Source organism: Benincasa hispida, chromosome 10 (genome assembly GCF_027475165.1).
Source record: "Benincasa hispida cultivar pf3 chromosome 10, pf3_genome.v1.1, whole genome shotgun sequence".
In the NCBI taxonomy this organism is placed as follows: domain Eukaryota; kingdom Viridiplantae; phylum Streptophyta; class Magnoliopsida; order Cucurbitales; family Cucurbitaceae; genus Benincasa; species Benincasa hispida.
Window position 1 is genome coordinate 35,702,874 of NC_143487.1, and position 4,345 is coordinate 35,707,218.

The following is a 4,345-nucleotide window of genomic DNA, read 5'->3' on the forward strand; positions in this document are numbered from 1 at the left end:
AGAATAATTAACCCTTAACAATCCTGCGTAAGTGTAAACCTTTGTTTTCGGCTCTAGAGTCCCACCCTAATACGCTCACCATAGAAAAAAAGATAGATTAGGACAAGAGACTAATTAACCTTATCCTCTTACATGAGATCAAATAAAGAAACACACAAAAATAGCCATTCTATAGGGGGACACACCCAGGGTGCCATGAGGCGATGCATAGAAACTTTATTCAATCCAACGAGAGAGACCGAGAGATATGCTATCGCACTTCCCGCTCCCATTTACAATGAACACTCTCTCTATCCACCTTAATATTGACCTACCCAAATACCATCCGTTAGGGGGACACGCCAAAGGTGCCTCGAGGCCGAGGGTAGATCTCACAATGTGGACTATGAGGGAGAAACGTGAGAGGTGAAGATGAAGCATCAAATGCCCCAAGAACCTCCCACTGAATGTTCTACCAAGGGCTTTATTAACCTAGACAATCCGGCTACTGATTACGATCTAAGTCATTTATAAAGTTTGCTAAAAAACAACTTTTGTCTTTGAAATTTAAAAAAAAAAAAAATATCCTAGTAGTCACATTAAACTCTTTAATAGACTGACCTTAGTTTGCATGCATGCATCAAATCTATCTAAATTACCTTTCTAGGTAGGTTCCCAGGTAGGGGTGTTCAGTTGCCGTCATCTTAAATATTCAGCCTAGATAAAACCGCCTTCGACAAAAGGTCTACTATAGATAGACTTGCTCCATATTAATCATTTACTAATTATTTTAGTTCTAATTTCATTTTATAACCATTTATAAAATAAACAACTAAAACACTCATCCCACATAACGAAGTATTTATAACACTTATAAATATAACGTTAAAAAAAATAAAGCATACATAAATATAACCCTTATATTATATGATGCATGAGCATGCATTTATGTAAATTAAAACATGCGTCTCTAAATTATAACAATTACAATAAAGAGATGATGCAAGACCAATGCATAACCTAAGGTGGGATTTACTATATGTGCAAACCATATGACATATTAAAAACATACATCGCATGTAATAAATACAGGATTAATGGACCAGGATGTAACATTACAAAAACTGAAATGAAATAACCTTATCTATTACATTTTTCATCGAGCAAATCGATTCACAGGCGGGTCTTGAACCGCCAAAAGGACTCCATCGAGTAGAAAACACCGTAGGTAGACGATAGAAGCAAAATTAAACGATCGCGTAGACGACAATGAGGCTGCGAAGCCTGATTGTCTATGTGATCGCTTAACGCGGCGACAGGTAAATGATTTACCTTGTGTTACTAAGCGATTGTTTAGTCAATTACTAAGCGATGAAGCTTGCTAACCAAAACGATCGTCTATGCGATCACTTAGAATGCTCATCAACGCATTCTCCTAGTCTTTGTTGAGCTTAGAGGAAATGATAACTGGCAGTTTCTCGTTCTGCCCCAAAAATGCGTACCTTAAATGATTCGGTAGGGTCTTTAATTCTAGTGTTGGTGGTTCTACTAGGGATGGTTGTGTTGTTTTTCTTTCTTTTTCTGTTGGCTCTTCTTCTTGATTTGCGATCATCTCCTCTTCCTTGCTTGTTTTTGTTATGATCGCATTACAGGAAGCAACGGATGCGTTGGCATCATCTTCTTCATCAAACTGTTCTTCTTCAATTAAATTCTGGTCGTCATCTGAGTCATGCAGGTCTTCTTCATTCATAAACTTCATGGCACGAATTATGTTGAACTTGAGCTTCTGTCCGTCAATGCTCAAAGTGATTTCCCCTTTATGCACATCAATCTAAGCACAACCTGTTGATAAAAATGGTTGCCCCAGAATGATGGGTACATCTTTGTCGGCCTCGTAGTCCAAAATGATGAAGTCGGCTGGTAGGATAAATTTGTCAATGGTTATCAACACGTCCTTCACCTTTCCCTCTGAATGTACCAGAGATCTATCGGCCAATTTGAGAGTCACCGTTGTGGGTATAAGTTGCCTCACATTCAGCTGCCTAAAGATTGACAGAGGCATCAAACTTATGCTGGCTCCCAGGTCATACAGGGCTTGCTCGATGTAAAATCCTCCTATGGAGCAAGGAATAGTAAAGCTCCCAGGATCGCTCATCTTCGGTGGAATGATTGATTTTGAACTTTGAGTTAGTGCCACCGTGGCAAACTTACCAGCTCCCCTCTTCTTTGTAACCATATCCTTTAGAAACTTTGCGTAGGCAGGCATTTCCTCAATCACTTCACTGAATGGAATATTAATATGTAATTGTTTTAATAGAGACAGAAAGCGTTGGTACTATACCTCTTCGTTCTTTTTCTTCCTTAGTCTTTGCGGGAAAGGGGGTAACTGCACTTTCACGGTTTCCGTCTCAATTGGCTTTGAGGTCGACACAACCTCTGGTTCTACTACTTCTTTTTCTCCTTCTTCTTCTTGCGTCACCGCAACTTCAAATTCTTCTGCAATGGGAGCTATCTGACTAAGCTCCCTCTTTTCTCCCTCCACAGTCTTCCCACTTCGCAATGTCACAACCTAACATTGCTCTTTACCTGATCCCCCCGGGTTACGTGGGATTTCTGCTGAACTCAGCAGAGCCCCTTGTGGTCTACTTTTCAGCTCACTCGCAATCTGGCCCATCTATAATTCTAGGTTGCTGATGGACATAGCCTGACTTTGAAGCACAATTTCATTTTTCTCTAGGTATTGCTTTAATAGGCTTTCCAAGGAAGAGGATTCCGGTGGTTGTGAACTACTTGCTTGATTTTTTTTTTGACCGTTGTTGCGTGGGAAGAATCCTGGTGGCTCTTCTTTCTGCGCCACGAGTTGGAAATTCTGTTGCTGATTCTTCCAAGAAAAATTGGGGTGGTTTCTCCACCCGGGGTTGTAGGTATTCGAAAAGGGATTATTTTTTACAAAGTAAACGGATTGTGGATTTTGTGGGCAATCTTCCATCGCGTGCCCATCACCGCAAGTCGTAAACTTTGTGGTGTTTTGACTGATTACGTTGATTTGTCCATTTTGCGGTGTTGGGCTGCTGATCGCAATTCCCTGGATTAAGTTCATCATTGCGGTCATCTGATTTTGTAGTGAAGCAATAGCACTATTACTTGCGTCATTGTCTTTGATTCTAAATCTCTAGTCACTCTCTCTCCAATCTTCATGGTTCTTAGAGATGCGATCCAAGATATTCTTCGCCTTGTCATACGTTTTATCAAGCAGACTACTAGCGGCTGCCACATTGGCAGCGGTCTACGAAGCGGGATTCAAACCATGATAGAAAATTTCCATCTAAAGGCAGTCTGGCAAACCATTGTGTGGACAATTCCTGACCAACCTTTTAAACCTCGCCCAGGCATCGCTGAGCGATTCGTCCATGTCTTGTTCAAAATTTGTAATTAGTTTTCTTCGTCTGGCATTCTCAGTAGGTGGAAAGTATTTCTTCATAAACTTCTCCATGACCTGTTCCCATGAAGTGATCTCTCCCGGTTCGAGAGAATACGCCCATTTCCTAGCCAGATCATAGAGAGAAAATGGGAACAAAGTTAGTCGAACTACTTCAGCAGAGATGTTCGGGAATACAAAAGTATTGCAGATTTAAATAAAGCTTCGGAGGTGGGCGTGCAGGTCCTCGCCACACCTTCCTCCGAATTATCCTACAATCTGGATCATCTGCAGCATCACCGGCTTCATTTCGCATCGGCTTTCGTCGAGAGCAGGCTTCATGATTCCTGGAGAGAAATCATAGAGGTTTGGCGATGCATAATCCCTAATGGGTCTATTGCGATTGTTTGCCAGCAGGATTGGATTCGCCATGACATTGTTATCATTTGGTGCTCCGTTTCCAGGCTGCTCCGCCATTTCTTCTTTATTTGATTGTGGTTGTTATTGGCGGTCTCTCAGAGTCCGTCTAAATATCATCTCAATCTTCGGGTGTAATTCGTAAGAGATTCAGAGTCTGCAAAGAAACCAGAAAAACTACCATTAGCACACTATTTTGCCGAAGTCCCCGGCAACGGCACCAAAAACTTGATGCTTGATTTTATGATGTGGATTATGGATGATATACAATGATGAGATTGCGTTGAGCACTCAAGTTTCCTCAGCGCAATCCAAGTGTAAACTCCACTGAATTTCCTGGTAAGTCTAGGGTCAAACTCAGGGACTTGTGAAAACAGGTTGCGTTGGTAATTTTTAGGAAAACTTTGCGGTAACCAAATAAATAAATAGTTTTTGGTTTGTTGTTGATTGCGTTAATGAAAAATAAGCAAATGAGGCGAAGTTTGAAAAGAGTTGGTAAAGGGAAGATACGATGAGTATGCGGTAAACGGG

At 41.0% G+C, this 4,345-nt stretch overlaps 1 non-coding gene across 1 annotated transcript; it reads left to right on the forward strand.

The window, feature by feature from the left end:
• The first annotated feature begins 3,320 nt into the window (after nucleotides 1-3,320).
• On the forward strand, nucleotides 3,321-3,427 carry LOC120089534 (small nucleolar RNA R71). Its single transcript, XR_005485209.1, has one exon. It is a non-coding gene; the product is annotated as a small nucleolar RNA R71 (small nucleolar RNA).
• The last annotated feature ends 918 nt before the right edge of the window (nucleotides 3,428-4,345 follow it).